The sequence below is a fragment of the Arachis ipaensis genome, chromosome B6, assembly GCF_059453495.1.
Source record: "Arachis ipaensis isolate K30076 ecotype BB chromosome B6, ASM5945349v1, whole genome shotgun sequence".
In the NCBI taxonomy this organism is placed as follows: Eukaryota; Viridiplantae; Streptophyta; class Magnoliopsida; order Fabales; family Fabaceae; genus Arachis; species Arachis ipaensis.
In genome coordinates this window covers 41,885,770-41,893,932 of record NC_142441.1, presented here as the reverse complement: position 1 = coordinate 41,893,932, position 8,163 = coordinate 41,885,770, and positions in this window count along the sequence as shown.

The window sequence follows — 8,163 nt, the reverse complement described above, 5'->3', positions numbered from 1 at the left end:
ATCTATCACCTCTCTTAAATGAAAAATGTTTTAATTCAAAAGAACAAGAAGTACATGAGTTTTGAATTTATCCTTGAACTTAGCTTAATTATATTGATGTGGTGACAATGCTTCTTGTTTTCTGAATGAATGCTTGAATAGTGCATATGTCTTTTGAAGTTGTTGTTTAAGAATGTTAAATATGTTGGCTCTTGAAAGAATGATGACAAGGAGACTTGTTAATTGATAATCTGAAAAATCATAAAAATGATTCTTGAAGCAAGAAAAAGCAGCAAAGAACAAAGCTTGCAGAAAAAAATAAATAAAAAAAATAGGCGAAAAAAAAAATAGAAAGCAAAAGAAAAAGCAAATAGAAAAAGCCAAAGCTCTTAAAACCAAGAGGCATGAGCAAAAAGCCAATAACCCTTAAAACCAAAAGGCAAGGGCAAATAAAAAGGATCCCAAGGCTTTGAGCATCAGTGGATAGGAGGGCCTAAAGGAATAAAATCCTGGTCTAAGCAGCTAAACCAAGCTGTCCCTAACCATGTGCTTATGGCGTGAAGGTGTCAAGTGAAAACTTGAGACTGAGCGGTTAAAGTCAAGGTCCAAAGCAAAAAAAGAGTGTGCTTAAGAACCCTAGACACCTCTAATTGGGGACTTTAGCAAAGCTGAGTCACAATCTGAAAAGGTTCACCCAATTATGTGTCTGTGGCATTTATGTATCCGGTGGTAATACTGGAAAACAAAGTGCTTAGGGCCACGGCCAAGACTCATAAAATAGCTGTGTTCAAGAATCATCATACTGAACTAGGAGAATCAATAACACTATCTGAACTCTGAGTTCCTCTAGATGCCAATCATTCTGAACCTCAATGGATAAAGTGAGATGCCAGAACTATTCAAGAGGCAAAAAGCTATAAGTCCCGCTCATATGATTGAAGCTATGTTTCATTGATAGTTTGGAATTTATAGTATATTCTCTTCTTTTTATCCTATTTGATTTTCAGTTGCTTGGGGACAAGCAACAATTTAAGTTTGGTGTTGTGATGAGCGGATAATTTATACGCTTTTTGGCATTTTTTTTAGTATGTTTTTAGTAGAATCTAGTTATTTTTAAGGATGTTTTCATTAGTTTTTATGTTAAATTCACATTTCTGGACATTACTATGAGTTTGTGTGTTTTTCTGTGATTTCAGGTATTTTCTGGCTGAAATTGAGGGACTTGAGCAAAAACCAGATTCAGAGGTTGAAGAAGGACTGCTGATGTTGTTGGATTCTGACCTCCCTGCACTCAAAGTGGATTTTCTGGAGCTACAGACCTCAAAATGGCGCGCTTCCAATTGCGTTGGAAAGTAGACATCCAGTGCTTTCCATCAATGTATAATAGTTCATACTTTGAACGAGTTTAGACGATGTAAAAGGGCGTTGAACCCCAGTTCTACGCTGCTGTCTGGAGTTAAACGCCAGAAACACGTCACAAGCCAAAGTTGAACGCCAGAAATACATTATAAACTGGCGTTCAACTCCAAGAATGACCTTTGCACGTGTAACATTCAAGCTCAGCCCAAGCACACACCAAGTGGGCCCCAGAAGTGGATTTATGCATCAATTACTTACTCCTGTAAACCCTAGTAACTAGTTTAGTATAAATAGGACTTTTTACTATTGTATTAGACATCCTGAGTTTTATCTTTGGATCATAGAAGTCTTGGTTATTCCGGTTCCCCTCTTGGGCTGAGACCAACGAACTCCATTATCACTTATGTATTTTCAACGGTAGAGTTTCTACACTCCATAGATTAAGGTGTGGAGCTCTGCTGTTCCTCAAAGATTAATGCAAAGTACTACGGTTTTCTATTCAATTCATCTTATTTCGCTTCTAAGATATTCATCCGCACTCCAACCTGAATGTGATGAACGTGACAATCATCACCATTCCTTATGAACGCGTGCCTGACAACCACTTCCGTTCTACATTAGATTGAATGAGTATCTCTTAGATCTCTTAATCAGAATCTTCGTGGTGTAAGCTAGAATGATGGCGGCATTCAAGAGAATCCGGAAAGTCTAAACCTTGTCTGTGGTATTCCGAGTAGGATTCAATAATTGAATGACTGTGACGAGCTTCAAACTCGCGAGTGCTGGGCGTAGTGACATACGCAAAAGGAGGGTGAATCCTATTCCAGCATGATCGGGAACCTCAGATGATTAGCCGTGCCGTGACAGGGCATTTTGGACCATTTTCACAAGAGGAGGGGATGTAGCTACTGACAACAGTGATGCCCTTGCATAAAGCCAGCCATAGAAAGGAGTGAGACGGATTGGATGAAGACAGCAGGAAAGCAGAGGTTCAGAGGAATGAATGCATCTCCATACGCTTATCTGAAATTCTCACCAATAATTTACATAAGTATTTCTATCCTTATTTTAGTATTAATTTCGAAAACTCCATAACTATTTTATATCCGCCTGACTGAGATTTACAAGGTGACCATAGCTTGCTTCATACCAACAATCTCCGTGGGATCGACCCTTACTCACGTAAGGTATTACTTGGACGACCCAGTGCACTTGCTGGTTAGTTATGCAAAGTTGTGAAGATATGTTTAGAACATGGTGCTGTGCATCCGTTTTTGGTGCCATCACCAGGGAATCAATTTCGAACAACAATTCACAACCTGAGTAACAATTTCGCATACCAGCCATCAGTGCAGAGTTCCGCCGGGGTGAAGAAAGTGATCCCTACACCCCGAGTTCGTTTGGTAGATCCTCACGTTACCTCTGCTGCTCCTCTCAATAAAAAACAAAAGACTGCTGAACCCTTTGACCTCGATGCTCCTGATTTTAATGCTATTGAATTCGTGGATCAACAAATCGGTCCCTACGGCGCTCTCTCCATGGACGATGTGTCCATCCTCCATCACTTGGAATTTATGGCCCGAAATCATGTGAAGATGGCGTATATGTCGGCTACCATATATCGGACTACTCAGAATCTCCCTCTCCACGCTACTAAAGCGTTTATGGAGGAGGCGAAACAAGAGTTTGATCGGATGAAGGAGTTAAAGGAGGAGCTTGAGACGAAGGTAACCAAGTTGGAGAAGGACTTGAAGAATGAGAAGGTGAGTTCTCAGTCATTGGCGGCTTCTTTGAGGTTGGCTGAGGACGCAGTCCTGATGCACAAGGAGAGTTACCTTTCATCTTATCGGGAGGTGATGCGCCTGAGGGGGGAGCTTGACAGTGTTCAGGAAGATTATGCTGAGCTCCAAAGTCATCTCGTTGGCAGCATGACTGCTGCTTATGAGAACTTGAGGGAGCAAGTTCAGGTCATTGCTCCCGAAGCCGACCTCACCCTTTTTAGCCTGGATAATATAGTCAGGGATGGCAAGATTGTCCCTGATGATGAGGGCGATGATGATGATGTTGTTCCTCCCCATGTGTCTTCTACCAAAGTGCCGACCTCTTCGGTTCCTCCTGCTGTGCCCGACTCGGATTGTCAGATCCTGAATCGGGAGGATGGAACTGTGGATGCTGTGCCGATTCAGACTCGCCCTCCTTCTCCTTGTCCTGATGCTGCCGAGAAGGCTCCCGATGCTTGTTGATCTCTTCTTGAAAATTTGTGTAGTTGGCCCGGCTTGTGGGCTCTTTTAGAACTTTTTTATTTATTTGCTGACGCTTCCTAGTTGCTTGTCTAGCAACTTTTTATTTTGAAAAACAAAAGGTAACTTGTTATCTCTTTGTGGTAGGTCTTGGTGGCCTTCGAGGCCTTATAACTTTATAGAGTAGAAGCAGTTGTTTGACTTGACATCTTTTTTGTTATGCTGCTCGACCTCCTTGGATTACTTTGCTTTATTTGCTTGTATCTTGGATCTTTTGAGGCTGTGATTGTATAGATCCAACTTGTTACTCGATTTTCTGTATTTGTGACCGATTCCTTTGCGTTGGTCCACTTCTAAGTTATTTTCGTAGTCCCCTTTTTTGGATCTTTGTCAGATCTCTTTCAGGGACTATTTTGATAACTTTTTAGTAGTAGGAGTCCGACTTGGTTGTATCGGTCTCCTTTAAGTTATTTTTTGTAGTCCTTTTTCTTGGATCTTTGTCAGATCTCTTTCAGGGACTACTTTGATAACTTTTTGGTAGTAGGAGTCCGACTTGGTTATGTCGGTCTCTCTTAAGTTATTTTTTGTAGTCCTCTTTCTTGGATCTTTGTCAGATCTCTTTCAGGGACTACTTTGATAACTTTTTAGTAGTAGGAGTCCAACTTGGTTGTATCGGTCTCCTTTAAGTTATTTTTTGTAGTCCTCTTTCTTGGATCTTTGTCAGATCTCTTTCAGGGACTACTTTGATAACTTTTTGGTAGTAGGAGTCCGACTTGGTTATATCGGTCTCCCTTAAGTTATTTTTTGTAGTCCTCTTTCTTAGATCTTCGTCAGATCTCTTTTAGGGACTACTTTAATAACTTTTCGTTTTGTGCTGACTTTGTTATGTCGGGCCCTTCTAAGTTAAAGTAATCCTCTTTAATAGGGTTGGCCAGACCTCTTTCCAGGGTTTACTTATAACTTCGTTTGACTTGGTTCGACTTCTTAATGTTCGACCAGTCTCTAAGTTATTATTTTAGCGATCCGTAAGACCTCGTCAGGTTCTTTTTTAGATCACTTTCGATAACTTCTTACATTATTCTGTGTTCATCTTTGCCGATTTGTAGAAAGTGGTTGTCATCTCTAGATCGTCCTTTGGGTGAATCGAGTTTTCACCTTTATCAGACGGTTGTCTTTATCGTGATCGTGCAGTGAAATTCTTTTTCACTTTATGCCGATCTGTTGCTTTATAATCGGACGATGAATGCTTCAGATTAAGGCGTCTTGAAATCATTGTAGACTATCTAGAATATATTTTATTTAAAGGAAAAGTGCAAATAGATACATATGGGATTGTCTGAGTCTCAACTTGGTGCCTCATTAAAAAACCTTTTCAGGAAAAAGAGTGCATCCAATGATGAGATCTTTTATCTCTTCTTAACTGTAGTACCTTCTTAGGTTGCAAGCGTGCCACGACCTGGGAAGCTCTCGTCCATCGAGTTCAGACAGTCTGTAGTAGCCCTTTCCAAGTACTTCTACAACTCGGTAAGGTCCTTTCCAGTTTGCTGCCAGCTTTCCTTCTCCTGGTCGGGTTGTTCCGATATCATTTTGGATTAGGATGAGATCATTCTCTGCAAAACTTCTCGGCACTACCTTTTTATTATATCTGGAAGCCATTCGGCGCTTTAGAGCTTCTTCCCTGATCCGAGCTCTTTCTTGGAGTTCGGGTAACAAGTCGAGCTCTTCTCTCTGAAGTTGGGAGTTTACTCCCTCATTGTAGTGAACTACTCTGGGCGACCCTTCCTCAATCTCTACTGGAATCATCGCCTCTATTCCGTATGCTAATCGAAAGGGGGATTCCTTCGTGGTGGAATGTGGCGTTGTTCGATATGCCCATAGGACCTGTGGAAGCTCTTCTACCCAGGCTCCCTTTGCATCTTGTAATCTCCATTTTAATCTGGCCAGTATGAATTTGTTAGCAGCTTCGGCCTGTCCGTTGGCTTGTGGATGTTCAACGGAGGTGTACTGGTGCTTTATATTCAAGTCGGCTACTAGTCTTCTGAAGCCTGCATCTGTGAATTGTGTGCCATTGTCTGTGGTTATTGAATATGGAACCTCAAACCTCGTGACAATGTTTCTATATAAGAATTTCTGGCTTCTTTGAGCGGTGGCATTGGCTAGGGGCTCTGCCTCGATCCACTTTGTAAAGTAATCTACCCCTACTATGAGGAATTTAACTTGTCCTGATCCCTGTGGGAAGGGGCCGGGAAGATCGAGTCCCCATTTTGCAAACGGCCAAGGCGAGGTCACGCTGATGAGCTCTTCTGGCGGGGCAATGTGAAAGTTGGCATGTTTCTGACATGGTGGGCATGTCTTTACAAATTCTGTGGCTTCTTTCTGTAGAGTTGGCCAATAAAATCCCGCCCGGAGTACTTTTTTGGCGAGAGCTCGTGCTCCGAGATGATTGCCACAAATACCGCCGTGTATTTCTTCTAGCACTTCCCTTGTGTTGGAGGTCGGCACGCATTTTAGTAAAGGTGTTGAGATTCCTCTTTTGTACAGGATGTTGTTTATGATGGTGTAGTATTGTGCCTCCCTTTTTAACCTCTTTGCCTCCTTTTCTTCTGTGGGGAGCGTTCCTGTTTTGTGGTAGTTGGTTATAGGGGTCATCCATCCTTGGTCCCGACTTGTTATAGTCAGGACTTTTTCCTCTTCCGAGATTGACGGGTTCTGCAACATTTCCTGGATGAGGCTTCTATTGTTACCCCCTGGTTTGGTGCTGGCTAGTTTTGAGAGTGCATCAGCTCGGGCATTTTGTTCGCAGGGTATGTAGCAGATCTTATACTCCCTGATTTGTCCGAGCTGTTCTTTGGTTTTATCCAAATACTTTTTCATGGTGGGATCTTTGGCTTGGTAGCTCCCTGTTATTTGTGATGTAACCACTTGTGAATCGCTGTAAATGTTGAGTTTTTGAGCTCCGACCTCTTTAGCCAGCTTCAAACCAGCTAATAATGCTTCATATTATGCCTGGTTGTTTGAGGCCGGGAACCCGAACTTGAGGGAGAGCTCAACTGGGGTTCCTTGGTTGCTTTCTATTATCACGCTTGCGCTGCTTCCAGTTTTATTTTAAGAACCATCCACGTAAAGGTTCCATTCTTTGGGGTTTCTAGGGCATCTGTGAATTCTACGATAAAGTTGGCCAGATATTGTGATTTGATTGCCGTCCGAGCTTCATATTGGAGATCGAACTCTAACAACTCGACTGCCCATTGTAGAATTCTGCCTGCTAGATCTGTTTTCTGCAATATTCCTTTTATGGGCTGGTTAGTTCGAACCTTAATGGTGTGAGCCTGGAAGTACGGGCGGAGTCGTCGAGATGTTAGGATAAGAGTATCGGGAAATTTTTCAATTTTCTGGTAGTTCAGCTCGGATCCCTGTAGTGCCTTGCTAATGAAGTAGACAGGTTGTTGCCCATTTTCGTCTTCTCTGACTAGTGCTGAGGCTATTGCCCGGTTCCCTACTGCGAGATACAATATGAGCGGTTCTCCTTCTCGTGGTCGGGATAGGATAGGTGGCCGTCCTAAGAACTCCTTGAAGTCTTGGAAGGCTTGCTCACATTCTTTCGTCCATTCGAACTGTTTTCCCTTTCTTAACGTAGCATAGAAGGGGAGGGATTTTATCGCAGCTCCTGCTAAGAATCGGGATAGGGCGGCCAATCTCCCGTTGAGTTGTTGTACTTCTTTGACACAGGTTGGGCTCTTCATTTTGAGTATGGCTTGACATTTGTCTGGATTTGCTTCAATTTCCCTTTGTGTGAGCATGAACCTAAGAATTTGCTTGCTTCTACTGCGAAGGTGCATTTTGCGGGATTGAGTCGCATGTCGTGCTTCCTTATGGTGTCGAATACTCGAGCCAAGTCGAATAATAATGTGTCTTCGCTTTGTGTCTTTATCAACATGTCGTCCACATAAACTTCCATGATTTTTCCGATGTGATCTGAGAAGACTTTATTCATTGGCCTTTGATAAGTAGCTCCTGCGTTCTTGAGACCGAAAGGCTTCACGATGTAGCAGTAGTTTGCCTTTGGTGTTAAGAACGAGGTTTTTTCCTGATCTGGTGGATACATGGGGATTTGGTTGTATCCCGAGTATGCGTCCATAAACGAGAGGTATCTGTATCCGGAGGAAGCATCTACCAGAGCGTCGATGTTTGAGAGTGGGTATGGATCTTTTGGGCAGGCTTTGTTGAGATCGGTGTAATCGGTGCACATTCGCCACCTCCCGTTTGATTTTTTCACCAAGACGACGTTGGCTAGCCATAGTGGGTACTTGACTTCTCTTATAAATCCTGCCTCCAGTAGTGCTTGTACTTGTTCTTCCACAGCTTTGGATCGTTCTGGCCCGAGTTTCCTTCGTCTCTGCTGCATCAGCCGAGATCCTGGGTAGACTGCCAACTTATGGCACATTAGCTTAGGGTCTATGCCTGGCATGTCCGCGGCTTTCCATGCGAAGAGATCGACATTATCTCGTAAGAATTGTATCAGTAATTCTTTTGAGTCTCCTCTGAGGATCGTGCCAATATTGGTCGTTTTGTCCGAGGTGTCTCC